Source organism: Haliotis rubra, unplaced genomic scaffold (assembly GCF_003918875.1).
Source record: "Haliotis rubra isolate DU_JTF1 unplaced genomic scaffold, ASM391887v1 Scf185, whole genome shotgun sequence".
NCBI lineage: Eukaryota > Metazoa > Mollusca > Gastropoda > Lepetellida > Haliotidae > Haliotis > Haliotis rubra.
Window position 1 is genome coordinate 330,923 of NW_025765836.1, and position 8,395 is coordinate 339,317.

Below are 8,395 nucleotides of genomic sequence, written 5' to 3' on the forward strand. Positions count from 1 at the left end.
TTTATGGATATTGCAAACTATAAATGTGGTTCTGATAATTATTCATCACAATACATAACATATAATTTATTGTGTACCCAACGTCATTTTCTAAATTATGGATTGAGATATTTATGAATTATTCATTAGCAGTGAAGCTTCTAATTCCATCTAACAACGTTTTCAACTAATCAGATTAAAGCAAATACAATGTAAGCATGAGTATAGTGAGAGAGAGAGAGAGAGAGAGAGAGAGAGAGAGAGTGAGTGAGTGAGTGAGTGAGTGAGTGAGTATGGTTTTAATCCGCTTTTAGCAATAGCAATAATTACAGGTATATCACGGCGCTTGCACCAGAAATGAGCTTCATACATTGTACCCATGTGGGGAATCGACGAGCGAACGCTTTAACCACTAGGCTACCCCACCGCCCCCAGCAAGAGTATAGAAATTGTTTACATATAGAATTGGTTCTCTATATTAAATACCGCAAACGACCCCGGTTTAATTATATATTCAATGGTAAATGAAACTGACTACAGGAAACGTACACCATCAATAAAAACTGCGAATGGCCATTACCTTAGGGACATTAAGATAGATTGATCCCGATTGCTGATGACATTTCAAGTAAATATAATGTTTTATAACACAAAATATAACACTATACAGCGCAATAATTTGAACCACGCACTTTGGTATTCTCTAAGGTTATGACTTGCAGTAGAAAACACGGGTTCCCTAAAAAACACGCCTTAACTTGATACCGATTAAAATAGTTATCAAATAATTGTGTTCAAAATCTTATTGGGTTTTCTGTTTATTCTACCCATGGCTGTTTTGGTAAGTTCATATTGGAGTATTTAATCGAAACCACTCAGACCCGACAGGTATTTAAGTATTAACATGAATGGTGTGGGTGTCAATTCCTGATAATGATTGTACGTAATGGAAAGTCTTGCTCGTCAATTTAGGAACGAGGTAAAGGAACGAAATGGTGAGATGGTCAGTTATTAAATAAGTAATAAAATTCCATACTTAGAACGATGAACACATACAATACATGGTTCTACTTGACATATAACCACATACATAGTTCTCCAATGAGAGAATTAAGAACATTCTAATCAACGATGGATCAAAACGTTTGACTTATGATCAGCAATGCTATATGTACATCATATCTTGTTTGAAGCTGACCCAGATGGGTTTCCTGAACGATTTGTAATGAGTGAATCTTAGGTTCACCACTAACAGCCAGAGATTCTTGGCAATGCCTGTTCTATTAACTGGCAAAGTTCCGGATTTTGGTATCAGAGAGGAGTCCTACAGGTGGTCCACCTTCCGAAAGGTCAGTCAACTGTGTTGCTTATTTGAATTAAAGACAGTTAATGCTTATTATTAAAGAATTAATATTATTGATGAACGTCGTGCAAACCTCACTGAAGGTGTGCTGGTATACCAGGACAATACACCTGTGTATAGGTTTAATGTCATGGCTGGGTTGCACTCACTGAACATTTGACACCCTGAGACGTCCAATCTTTTCTAAGCTTGTAAAACCAAATGTCTAGCAAGCATTATGCAAATGTTGGTGGTGGCACTACTGCTGTGGAGATCGTTACACACCACCAATAGAAAGTTCCAACGCCAGCGTTATCCAGGTGCTCTACCATCGTTGGCAGAAAAGGGTGTACCTCCTGGAGGATTAGGTTGAAAATAATAAGCAATAAATTCCATCCTCGCAGCAAGTAGGCTCAAAATTTGTCAGCCGCATTTTGTATCTCGGAGTCTCGGGTCAATGGAAACTTTCGTAAATTTGATGCATTTCAGAGACTTTGATCACAAGGGCATGATGCTCATTTATTGCACGGACCAATGGGAACTGAATCCGTGGACTTCATTGGTCACAACTGTGCACAGGATCCTTCAAACCTTCAGAAATTCTTTAAAAGCATTATCAACGGATAACAATATGTGTTTAATTTGCGAGACCTCCACAAATACAATGGGGAAGATAACAAACACTTGTTTGTCGGTCAAGGTGGACTTTAATAAGTCGCTGATGTGAAGAACACCACACAGCCCAAGACTGGCTTACAATACTGGAAACGCCACAGACACCATAATCATGGCATGTGTGGAATTAATAACACGGCTGTGAGTCACAGGTGACGAGAGCGAATAAAATCTTTAAGTAGATTTAGGCAGAGCAATGTGTCATGAGGCTGAGTAAGGAAGAAAAAGAACAAGGGTAGGGAGAGTAAAACATGCACATGCAGGACCAAGCTGCACGGAAAGGAGAGGGCGCATGCGTGGTAGAGACATAAAAATGACAATTCAGGATGTTATGCAAATTAGACATCATGACACACGATACTGCAGTCTGCTTGACGAAATGTGTGTGTTTCATTGTTATCAAACCAGTTTGAAAATTCTACAGTTCATACAAAATGAATGTTTGTTTCGAAATGATGAAACCCTATTTTGGATATTGGCACCTCTTCTTGAAAAGACGAACGTTAGCTCTTGTCATTCACGACGCAATCCATTCCAGTGCCCGTGTAATAACTGTTCCACCAATTACGACTTCGCGGAAACCTACTGATGGCAGAATCGCCAGCAATATGCTCGTGAAACTAATTAAATCGGTGGGTAGGTCTTCGGCTATGCAATCAAGATTTATGTTGTGAAACCAAAAATGACTATGTGATCAATACTTACTACAGCTCTTAAGGGTCCAAGCGGGAAAAAATCAATCAGAAATGTTTTTATTCTACTGGTTTGATTTTAATCTTGTTTTCATTTGACGTGTAACCAGTCTCTCGACAACGACACCGACGTCGTCCACGTCTGCATGATGGGCATCTTTGAATGCTCATACATTGTAGCCACGGCTCTGTCAGTGAACGTTTAAGGTTAAGTTGGACGCTTAGTGGCAGCACAACACAATGGTTGTAAATCTGACAAAGCTTCTTTGTGACACATCCCATCACGTTATATTCTTTTCTTTGACGTGAATACTGTTTAAACAGGTGTTGAACCAAGTTCTCTAAGACTCACTTTCGCGCTTGTATTGTCAATAATTCATCGCATTGCATTTAGATAAAAGTGAGCAAATATTTAATGTCGCCCCCAACTAGAATACTTACCCAATGGGAATACCAGTTTGAAAGAGGCATAGGAGAAAGATCGGTTATAAAGAAAGCGAGCTGACTGTAACTATTTGTTTCTGTAAATATCTTAATTATAAAATCGTTTAACGTCGCATCGATAATATGTAACTATAGCAAAGAGCAAATCATAATCATAAAAGCATCTAGAATATAACAATACAGTAATGTGCACATATTCTGGTTTTACGAAGAAGCCAACTGAAAAAAGTGCATGTCAATACAGAAGATAATTGCTGTAAGTGGAGCTCATTCCTTGCTATGATTAAACAGAGATAGCTTAAATTTGATCAGTTTTCTTTCTGAATGGTTGATTGGATGTTTCTCTAATCGTTCCACTCATGACTTACTAAGCCATAAAGGTAATTAGGGTCTAAAAAGGTTAACGTACGCTTCAGGTATGTCAATGATCTCATGACCATCCATAATGGTCAAATAACCAATTTCCTTCTACTCGACTTGAGTGGAAATAAGTGAGACCAGTTAAACCGCGTCATATGTCATCATGCTTACAGTTTAGAAATGCACAAAAAATAGCATTAAAACAAAACATCCACAAGACTGTATGACAGGACAGATTCAACTTCAATTTTCCAATTGTCAACTTACAGTCTGTCGAGCTATATTCCATCTTCGTCGACTATATCTGACGAATTTTGAGGTGAAGTGAGGAGGGATTAAGGTTGCCTTCAAGATCATTCCACTTCTCTCGGCAGGCGTTTGGTGCCGCCTCTACTGATCCTGCTCTTACATAATCATTGATACCCTTCTCATAACCAATATACTCACTCCTTGTTGACCAGTATTTGCTATATCCCCCTTCATGCCTAGAACCTTTTGACAATAAGTACCATGATTTAACCACATTTGGTATGAGGTCGAACCACCGATTACCCACTCTACGATTCTTGATCAATGTTTGATCAAGGTTTCAACGTCAAAAGGATTAGTTTGAATTCAAAACGTTTCTTTGAAGGCATGGGTGACATTTTTAAATTTGAGGACAGACATGATGTCCGATGCCATTTCCCATTTAAATGAGTATTGTCCAGACGAATACTTGCCTTGCCTTTGCATGTGTGACGGATTGGGCAGGGTAGGCTCACCTTTATATCATCTTTATACGTTAATGATGTAAAACATTCCAATGATACAGTTGGACACTGCAGTTAATAGAAATTTATTCCGATTATGTTAGTTTGGTCCCTTGAGTGAATTGTGCTGATAAATATATCGAAATTATTTTTCACTGATTGTCCCGGCTTCTCTGTACCTCGCTGGTTATTCTCCAGTTTCAACAAGACATTGTAAATGGTGCATTCCGATTGGTACTCCAGCAGTATCGTTCGTGTTCAGTATCAAACAAGAGTGACAGGTATCAAATCTACGTTTGAAACCTCTTATGTAAAATCGCGGTAGGTTCATCTACAATTTTAACAGAGTAATATCGATGACAGTAAATATAGATATGGTTTTCTTCTCGGTCATTCTACACGATATCCGGTACTTTATAGATACCATCTTAACAAGAGATTTTATGTTATATACCTACAGCCAAGTCATACTTGTACATTCATCTCATTTTGCCTACATAGCAATCATACAACAAAACCATTGACTTTACAAGGACAAATACACACTTTTGCATTCAAATTATGAGAGGTGGGTGGACAGGGCATGCCTTTCCTTTTCTCAAACAACTGTTATTATCACTGATTTTTAGTGATCTTTTTATTTAATTTCACCACTGATTTGCCTTTTGTGCCCAATGGAATCTGTTTTGGCAGATAATTCAGACTCGTTCCCAGCTAACAAGTTCACGTTATGCTTTTGTTGTCACAACGTTATGGCCTGACGTTGTTATACGTCCTTTTTACGTCGCCACAAGGTTAAGTTATTTTACGTTGTTTTGACGTTCTATTTAACGTTAATAGTTGAATAGTTTTCCAGTAATGAACAGTGCATAAGAAACAAAGCAGAAATGCACTTCAATGTTTAATCGTCAATTTGCTTGTTGTTTTGGTCGTATGTTTTCTGAGGCTGTAGCTGAATAGTGAGGTAAGAATCTCAAAGTGAAAAGCTTTACAGAAAGCCATGGTGACACCAAATTATAAGAAACGTTGTTACAACGTTGTGAGGAGCTCAAAGCATAGCGTTTCCTCAACGTAAATTTGCAGTGAAGTTATTACGTTGTGACATAGCGTTATAAAATGACGTACTTTTAACGTTAAGACAACGTTGTGTCAGGTCGTTACCAATCTACAACCGTGGCTGAACGTGAGAAAACGTTGTCTGTTAGTTGGGTTATTCTCTGGCGTTGATCTTTACATTTAACATGTAACTGTGAGACACGTATTCTTTCGAATGAAATTATTGAAAGGCATATATAAGTTGGACAAACATGAATACATGACACGTTTTATGAATTAAAAAATGTGTTATCCATGAAACGTGTCATGTATTCACGTATCCTTTCATTGTAATGAACTGATACAGTTAGTTTCACACAGTTACTCTAAGAATTTATAATTCTCAAAATATATTTATATAGTTTGGGTATCAAGAAGATCCACTTTATTAATAAAGATAGTAATAACTGTACTCACAGAATTAAATGAAACACAGTTAATTATACCGTAACAATGGAAAAGCATTTAACTCCATTACCCTTCAAGCAGTTACAAATGTCTGAAAAGTGAAATTTCAAACTGAAAGAATGAAAGTCACCGATAAACCTGCTTGTAAAGTCTGTTAAAAGATATACCAGTTGTATATTCAATATATAAAACAAACTATATATTTCCCCAGGCAGGGTGGTATTTGAACAATTCATCCGGACATAATGGTATTTACTGCGCGACTGATATTTTATGACATTCTATGTTTCACCTTTTAATATCATATGTATTTATTTCGCTAAATTGAATGACATATCAGATATAAGTTTTATGAATCTATAAAGAAATGTCAGTCAAGGATACTAAATGAAAGCATAAAATACTATACACATTAACTATATCACATGATCAGCAAGTGTTAAAAATGCCTCGAGTTTAGTACCTTACTATACTATTGTTAATATCAATGAAATTTCAACATCAAGCAGTCCCGATGAATGGCTTACCGGCACTAATGCATGAAACAATGTTCACATACAACACCGACACATTGAAGACGTGCAAGACAGCTTGTCCACAAATAATCAATACCAACAACGAACATTTTAAGTTACAGTTAAACCTGTTAAAGTTTACTTATAAAACATACGTCAACCTTTTTCTGTTACAAGCTGTCAAAAAGATTCACATGATTTAAAGGGTGTATTCAAGGCTATCCAAAGTCTTTACTTACCTAAACCTGTGTATGTCAGCAGGAGAACTGGCGGGCGCATCTTCTTGGTCTTGCTGTTGCAGGTGAAAGGCTTAAGGTGGGAGGGAACGCTACTATGAAAGGCGGTCGACTCAGAGGCTAGTTTTGATGGGTTCTTAACACAGGCGCTAGGTCATTATGAAGCCGATTAAAGATGTGTTGGAATTCTGAGCATGGCGGTTAGATGTGGAGAAGGTAATGGTGTCTTTCACTGACTTGATGGGGATGACGAGACTGTACACGGGATTTTGTTAGGGAAGGGGATATATGTGTGCTGGGGTTATTTTCAAGTGTGACGTCATTGATGATGACCATATTTGGAATGTGCCAATGTGGTACTTCCTATGAATGGTACGTTTCGTGAGTGACATGCTGGAAGTGATAGAAACAGATGCATCTCATGAAATACGCCCGTTTTTAAGCCAGTTTTAGTTACCGTAGGAGTTAACATGTATTACGAAGTAATTATTTTAATCGACCTGAAACGTTTACCAAAATATCCATCCTGACTAAATCTACAGAGAAATTGGAATTTCATATTCCACTTAAAATAAGAATTATTTAAACTTCCCCTTTCAGAGCTGTTAATTGTGACATGCATACATTCATTCTGATGGGAGACAGTAATATCGACGTGGGAAGAGTCTGTAATGGTTTTATTGAATCGTCACGATTATCTTCAAACCCAACGCCGTGTGTTGAACCTCTGTCTAATCTAATTCGAAGCACAAACGTGATTTGTCTGCTGTTAAACTCTTTGAAGCTGCTCTGGTTTTAAGGAACGTTTTGCTTTCCTCTCCTAAATTTATTCATGAAGAAATACACATGATGGGCTAACGGCCTTGAACATTTGTATAGTTTGTCATTTCAGTAAAATCATAAATGTATTTTAGTGAGAAATTGACGGAACTGACAATCTGCAAGGAATTTACTGTACTAAAGAAAATCGCATATATATTAATCTGTTGGTTAAATCCGTATAACGGTCTAAATTTCGTCTCGCTGAACAAAACCTTGGTAAGGTAAATACATTCTTCCGAATAGAAACGCATAGACGTTTACAAATACTTTTAAACGTGAATATTTAAATAAATGTTATTGATGCAACGATGAAATTTAATATGGTGATAGTCACTTGTTTTAATAACAGTGACATAACAGTATTTCCGTTCTGTCAGAAGTCACGTACGAAAGCCATGTTTTGCTTGGTTGTTGTTTAATGCCATATTCAGCCATATTCCAGCTTAATGACGGCGGTCTGTAAATAATGTAGCCTGGACTAGACAATCCAGTGATCAACAGCATGAACATCGATCTACGCAATTGCTGTGGCCACCGTGTGCTCTTACCACTGCTCTATTTAACATGTTTATGCTGAGGTTGCAGTCGTGTAAGTGTCTGTAACGTTGACGTACAACAGTAAATACTGATTTACTGTTAGATTCCCCTGAATCATTAGATCTCCGTGCGTAGGACATGGCACATCACACCATCACACTTCCGCCGCAGAATCTGTCGACCTGTCGAACGCAGTTCGGTTCATTTCGACGTTGTCGATATGCTTTCTTCCATCTCAGCGTTGGAGAAGTCATCTTGATTCATCACTGACCCAGACTCGCCTCCAATTTCTCAAACTCCATACATGTAGTACAAAGACAATCTGTTGGGTCTTTTGGCCACCTCTTGCAGATTCCGGAATGTCCTGGTAGAAGCACGTCGATGACGTATATGAAGAACCGGGTGTAGCTCCTAATCTACCACTTCTCGGACCATCTTGAGTTGACTCGAGGCATGTATGCCGATCCCATAAACGAGATAATCCCATAAATGATACACACTACATGGTATGTTAAAACGCTGCAACTGCAGCATGGGA

General features: G+C 37.8%; 1 long non-coding RNA gene across 1 annotated transcript in view; it reads right to left on the reverse strand.

Moving 5' to 3' along the window:
• LOC124273835 overlaps positions 1 to 6,748 on the reverse strand; it is a 32,875-nt gene extending 26,127 nt beyond the window's left edge. The window contains exon 1 of the long non-coding RNA XR_006897752.1: positions 6,502 to 6,748. This is a non-coding gene — a long non-coding RNA (uncharacterized LOC124273835). The remainder of the gene's footprint in view (positions 1 to 6,501) is intronic.
• Positions 6,749 to 8,395: the final 1,647 nt, after the last annotated feature.